This window comes from Aquila chrysaetos, chromosome 20 (assembly GCF_900496995.4).
Source record: "Aquila chrysaetos chrysaetos chromosome 20, bAquChr1.4, whole genome shotgun sequence".
NCBI classification, from domain to species: domain Eukaryota; kingdom Metazoa; phylum Chordata; class Aves; order Accipitriformes; family Accipitridae; genus Aquila; species Aquila chrysaetos.
In genome coordinates this window covers 21,123,701-21,130,925 of record NC_044023.1, presented here as the reverse complement: position 1 = coordinate 21,130,925, position 7,225 = coordinate 21,123,701, and the positions used below count along the sequence as shown (strand labels likewise).

General features: G+C 40.1%; 1 long non-coding RNA gene across 1 annotated transcript; it reads right to left on the bottom strand.

The window, feature by feature from the left end:
* Positions 1-2,551: 2,551 nt before the first annotated feature.
* On the bottom strand, positions 2,552-5,899 carry LOC115333407. Its single transcript, XR_003920786.1, has 3 exons — positions 5,536-5,899; positions 4,845-4,945; positions 2,552-2,767 (listed from the first exon to the last, which is right to left on the bottom strand). It is a non-coding gene; the product is annotated as an uncharacterized LOC115333407 (long non-coding RNA).
* Positions 5,900-7,225: the final 1,326 nt, after the last annotated feature.

The following is a 7,225-nucleotide window of genomic DNA, read 5'->3' as shown; positions in this document are numbered from 1 at the left end:
CCAGCAATAATCTCTAAACATGACTGGGATTAGGTACCTGGAAGTTCTTTTATTTTTGTTGTTGATCAGTTTTTGAACTATTTAGCAATGGAAAGGCAAGGAAAACAAGATTTTTCTGATGTAATCTTTACTGACTTGTCAGCTTGGCTAAACTCACTTTGCTATAGCAGCAATGAAAGTCAGTGTTGCAAAGGGGAATATAGCATACCCCAAGATTCAAGACTGCCACCAATGTACCAACTTCCATCAAATAATTTTGGATATATTTCTATGAAAGTGTTCATACACCTACAAAGCAGAGTTTTACCCTGGAGGGCTGTATGTGTTAACGTGAAGGACCTGACATCTTGTCTACAAATAGCAATTACTTTTTTTTTTCTTTCTTTCAACAATGTGATATTATTTGTAATAAGAGAACCACCGTCCTTAAGTCAAGATGATAGTGAGGTTCTGTAAAACAGATGCCAGTGGGAATCATGCAGTAATATGTATTTTTGGCCAGCTCTGAATTCTTCAGATTCAGAGTAACGGATCTTTCTTCTGTCTTTCCTAGCCTTTCATATAATTAAATATTATAGAACAATAGCAAGTCCTTTTCTCCTCAAAAGTCACAGAAAAGGGTCACTTTATATTAAACTGAGATTCACAGATATATATGTTTTCTGATATTTTTCTCCTGCCCAGTATGGCATTGTTCTTTTTTCTAATTAAAAAAAATACATATCTTTTCAATGTTTAGTTCTGATTCTGTTCTCAACTTGCTGCATTTTTGAAAAGGGAAATCATGTCAGACCTTGGTGCCTTACTGCCAAAAAACAAAAAATCATATTTAAATCAAGTTAATGACTCACTCTTCCCATTTTGTGCATTTTCTTCCATTACTCTTGGTCCATTGGTTCATCCATTTTTAAAAGGTTTAATTTCCTGTTGGATCATTGACTGAATTTGTAACAGGTTCTCTTTCCATTGTGAGCTTATGAGGCAAATAGCATTATGTTTGCAAGCACAGATGAGTGTGTTCACTAAAGGCAAGAGCTTTTTTTTATTGAAGATGTGCTAGTAAGTCATTTTCACATACAAGTAAAATGAAATAATTATTACTTTGTATGTTGAAGTTACAGCAAAGCTTTTCATAACATCTCTCCTCCCTCCTGATACATACTGCCCCTGTGGTACCACAGTATTTCCAATGGAGCTAGGTGTACAGAAGGTAAGGCTAATTTCATATGTAAAGTGCTAGAAATGTTTCTTCTTGTTGTTTATAGCCCCTGCTGCATGCTACTCTTTAGTGACTAATTTAAGGCTGCTACCACAGTGTGAGCTGGGCCTTCAAGGGAAATCAGTACTGATTTCTCCTTGCAATTTTCTGTTGTCACAGACCTTCCCTCTACTTAATCTCAAGTTGAATAATGTATTTCAGAGGTGACGTTATAGCTAAGACTTTTTGGTTTTAAACACAGAGTAAAAACTTTAAATATTCTGGTGGACAAGGTCTGATTTTCAAGGCCACTGAAATAACAGTCAGAAGAGATCATGAGACATTCTTTGTAATGCCTATAGATAGCAGAATATCAAGTAACTCAGAAAGCAATGTGCCAAGCGAAGAAAAGGCAATAAAGAATTGCTCTAGACCACAGATACAATCTGAATGATGATCCTTATTTATGGGAAATAAGGCCAGAGCTTCTACTGAGGATGTGTGAAGACTTACCAACTGCTTTTTAAAAGCAAGTCTAAGCCTGAGGTGGACTACCATTTTCTCTGCATGGACTGGAACAAGCTAAGCAGGGGCAGTTCGTATAAACTATGTACAACACATCTGCCAAAGCTGGGCTGCGGAGCTGTTACTATAACAGCATCTTCTGCCTGTTTCATAGCAACTCGCTTGGGACAATGAATTGGTCATGACCTAAAGGACTTTTCTTGCAAAAAGCACAAGCAAATGATGGGACATCCTTTGCTAAAAGGAGACAAGGGCTTCTAGTAGAAAAAGGACACTTACATGGCAGTTTTTCCAGGTGCTGAATTTTGAAGAGTGAGCAATTGAGAGAAAGTGAGGTAGCCATGTCAGAGTTTTAAATGCATATTACTTGTTCACTACTTTTTGAAGACATTGGGAGGTACTGTCAGTCTACTTTCACAAGAGCATTAAGAGAAAGCTCGCAAGAGCTTTCACAAGAGTGCTAAGAATCACACAGGCTTATATACTGAGAAAGGCAGGAAAATTAATCCAAGATGATAGATCAAGTCAAAGTTACATGTTTATGTTTGTAGCAATATGGTAAATAACATAAGCCTAAATTCAAAGCATAGATGAGGCAAATTTATCCATATATATATAAACTAGGGTAATACAACACCAATATCTGTTGGTTTTTTATACACATTAAAATGTCTAGATTGTTTAGGGAGCTCACAGGCTATTCTTGACCATGGTAACTCTGGAATGCAGGAAATCTAGATGACGTGACCTGCAATATTTCAGATCATCTTTTAGTGCAAGAATATACACACAAAAAGATTCATGAGATACTTCTTTATTCTACAATAATCAGAAATACAGTTTTGGTAATAACAGCTTTCACCACAGAATTGCAGCACGTGTCAGACATTGTGCATTGAGCTTTGAGAAGAATGAGGGAAATGACATATGGATGCTTAATAACATCCCAGAGAAGTCACAGTCACAGTCAGCAGATTAACACTTTCACAAGAAGCTGTTCCCAGTGGGATCACCTCCTCCTGATGACTGAGAAAACACTTCAAGCTGTGACGAGGAGGAAAATGAAGACTAGACAAGTTTGTATCCTAGAGCTTTTAACATCAAAGTCCATTGGACTTTATCTGTCAGTAGCATTTGTTTTAGGCATGGAAAAGATGCAATCCCAGGCATGCAGAAGTGTAAGGTTTACATAAGGAGCATACAAGTGAATCATTCCACCCACCATTTGGATCTCTGGGATAACCTCTGGAACCTATGGATCTGCAGCTCATGAGCACTTGTCTTCTCCAAGAGCTCAGATATGCCTCCTATTTCACACAGCTCATACTCTATTCAAGTAACCAGCAGCAGAAGGATGAAGATGCCAAGGCTGCTGAATATACAGAATCCTTATCTGTGGCAGGAAGCAAGCCAACTAAAACTTGCTGATGCTGACATTAACAGGTTGACCTGAAAGCCAGCTGCAGACCCCACTGATTCCATAACACAGACAGAATAACACTGTCATTTCTCACAGCCTGTCCTGAGCTCCCTTCCTGGTAGGCCAGTAAGTGTCCTCTGGCACCAGCAATATGAAGGTTTAGGATTTTGCAAAAGGAGATTTTGTGCTTCAACAGCATTCAGAGTATGCCAGGCACCATTGCCTGCATCTAGTCCCCTGAGCAAAGGCCTCCACCTCCCGCAGCAGAAGTAGCAATGTAACAGGAAAGTCTGCATTGACAACCGCCCTTATTTTAAGGATAAACTGAATCATATAAAATGGCAATAATTATTTGTAATTCAGATACAAAAAATAAGAGGAAGAGGTAGGTTTTATTGTTGGATCACTTGATCATAGTAGGATTTAAAACAATGAAGACAGCCAAGATTACAGACAGGCTGTATTTCTTCCCTCAACAGCTAAAATCACAAGCATCAGAACTGCAAGCACTAAAGAAGATTCATATTTATGCATGTATTTGCATAATATTTTTCATACTCTTTTTCCTGATAGGATAGGCTCTCTTGAAATCTGAATTATTTTTCATGTCACTTGGGAAAGGAAAGGGAATTCATTATAAAGACTCTTACAAATATTTTTTTAATTTAACATTGGATCAAATATCTATTCATTTAGCTGAACACTGACTGCAAAATGGTGATAAAGACATTTGTTTAAAGTCTAATATTCTTACAGCGCGAGAATCTTGACTCCATGCTCTTTATTAGATGACTTTAAATAAGGCACTGACCAACTGCAGAGAAGAGATACTTTGAGCAAAACTAGGGTAAAACGTAGAACAAATATTTAAAACATAGTTTTAAAATATATATTTCGCACGGGGGAGAAAAAAGAATGACAGTTACTCCCTGTATTAATCACAAATCCTTAAAGCTACTCAAAATAATGTGCACAAAAGGCAAAAATCATGAGTGACTCAGGTATATGAAAAATGAAAGTGCACTGACTAATAATTTTTTAAAACTGTCAATATTTTAAGGATTTTGATAATTTAACATAACATACTAATGCCAAAGTCCAGCTAAAAATACTATTTTAATGTCAAATTCCTTCTTCTCTAAAATTATAAATTATCTGCTTTCTTCCATGAGTAATGTTTGGCTTTCAAAGAGCTGGAACAGCATTTACATTGAGTCTTCCTTCTTTCCTTTAAAATATTATTTTAAAATCTGCATATTTTAAAAGAATGCTTTTGCCACCAACAGGCTCTTTTATCACGTTACGAACACAAAAGCTGATTTTTAAGAAATGCTTCAATTGTTCTTTTGTACCTTATGTAAGATTTTTTTTTAGGGTTTGTTCTGGTTTGACTTACACCAACCATACTTTCCTTGAAATTATAATTTAATATATGCAACTGTAATGAGTATCTTGATAAAAATCTGGGGGCTTATCCAACCTCAGTCAGGGAATATATGGTAAATTTCCTGCTTTTTAAGGAAATATTAAGACTTGCACTGCTGTCACGATGCACGCTACGTTGAATTTTCTTGTTACATACAATTAACATCAGCCTCTCTCCTTGTTTGAAGCTTCAAGGAGTGAATTGTGCGATGTTTGAAAAGTTAGTTAACATTTGCAACATACATGCCCTGCAATTAAAGTAATTTATCCATTCACCTGTTACGCTCCAGAGAGAGTTGTCGGTAGAACACGAGCTCTGCCGAGGAGAGCCGGGACCAACTATACCCTCCTTCCATCAGCTGCCACGTGCTTGAGACCTGCGAAGCGCGGGAATGACCACCAGACACCGATATTGTTTCACCCTCTCCGTCAGTTCCCCATGAACAGGACACGCTTGCTGAAACAGGGAGGCAGAAGGCAGCAGGCTGTAAAACCCAACACCCTCCCGGCGCGAGGCGAGCCCCGCTGGCGGCTGTTTCCAGACCCAGCCTGGTGCGGGCTGCGCCGGGGCCTGCAGCGTCTCGACCTCCAGCCCCACCACAGAGGCCCGGAGCCTGCAACAGCCGGCCGAAGGCCCGAGCGGCCCCCGCCGACGGAGGCAGCAGGGCTGCCCTCGCACCGGCACCCTGGCTATAATTTAAGAAGTGCCCGCGCCCTGCTCTTTCCCTGGCAGCACCCTGTGGCCATGGCCGGGGCGCAGCTCCGTGCAGGCAGCGGCGGGGGCTATTGCCCCCCCGCCAAGGCCTTGGGTCAGTCTGCCTCCAAGTTTTACCACCAAAACATCCCTTTAAACATGAGAGCCAGGATTTATTGAAACAGGCACCACAACTGTAAAAAAAAAAAACAACCAGAATGAGACAACAAGAAAATAAGGGGTGAGGAGGAGGGAGTAAAAGTTTCCACTCACCCCGTCCTCAGAAGGCAGCTCCGTCCTCTCGCCCGGCCCCTCATGGCCGCAGCAGCTGCGTGCTCGCCCTAAAAAGCCCTTTTCTCCCTCTCCGCGGGGCCGATCCCCCACCTGCCCCGCGCTCAGCCGCTCTGCCACCCTGCCGCCGCTTTCGGGCAGTTTTCTCCCCACGCCGCCGGCTGCCTGACAGGGCGGCCCTCCCTCGGGCCTGGAGGAGGCCTTGCTCCTGCCTCCTTATCTCACCGGGGAAAAACACGTACGCCTACGGCACCGTAGACACTTTCCACAGCAATAAACCGTTCTTTTAAACATCGCAAACGTTTCTAATTTTCCAGCTGGTGGTGGTGGCTCTTTTTAGAGGATATCCTCACCACAAGAGCGGGCCCAGTCCTTGTGTTGCGCCCAGGTTAAAACCACCCACCCGTCCAGGTGCCTCTTCTTTTTCTTGGCTGGTGGTGAAGCTATCATTCATTCACCTCATTCTTTTTTCTCAGGTATCATCGCTATTCAGGGTTTGCACTAAATTTCTCTCCATCTTGATATGTAATAGTTGAGAAACGCAGGTTCCTGCAAATGGTGAGATTCACTTTTATTTAGGAGCCACATAAGCTCTATGCATTAAGTCTCACTATAGCTACATTTTGAGGACTGTAAATGGATTTAAGACAAGGGATGTTTCTTACACTTCTTCTTTACATAGGCTTGAATTTAACCTTAGGTGGCTACTTAATTTAATCCTTTTTATCCTTATTTTCAGAACTCCGAGAGTTCCTAAGCTAGGAGTTTGTAGACAGAGCAGATGGTCCTGTCTTTTCCTTCAAGGACAAAAAAAAAATCGCAGTCAAATCTGGATTCCTTAAGTTAAATGAAATGTGTGGGGCCTCCCTGTACAACGGCACGCCAGAACTGCTCGCTGACTAGCTGTCGGAAATGCACTCAGTTTCGAATTCTGATGATAATGAAGAATTATAGTGCTTACTCTTGCAGCTCGCTGAGAAAAAAACCTCAGAGCATATTAGAGAAAAAATTATTTCATCTTGAGTACAAAGCAGAGGAAGACAAGTGCAAAAAACATTTCAGAAAGGGATGGAAAAGCTCTCTTCATTTGCAGACAAGTTAAAACTGTTGTGCAAAAACTGCAGTAGTCTAAAAATAAGAGGAAACTTACACCAAAAGTGGATTAAACAAATATAACTCAGTGGATTTACTTGTATGTATAAATGGGTGCCTGTGAGGCTTTACTGAGATTAATATAGGAATCAAATGATATATAAGAATCAGGGCTTGTGGAATATTGCTAATTTTTTTTCTCTACTTCCCTCACTGCTGCAGTGAAGTTATGTGACAGTTGTCTTTTTGGTTTCCAGAACATGAAGACCAACACTTTTTTCAGTAGTTCTACACAGTTTTGGCACATCTTTTTAAATTGAAATTCAGTAATTTCTCTTTTTTGATCCCATCAATCACACATGAAAATACTTACCTAAGCAAAATCTTAAAAAAAAAAAACTTGTGATTCTTTTAATATGAGAATAAATATGACATTCATTTTATAGATAAGCACAAGCAGCAATGTTCAACTTTGAAAACTGTGTTTGGAGGAAGTTATTTTCTCAGCCTAAGATGTTCAGAGTCTCATTAAAGTCTCAAAGTTCCAATGTAACTTGGTATCTAACTGTCAGAGAGAATT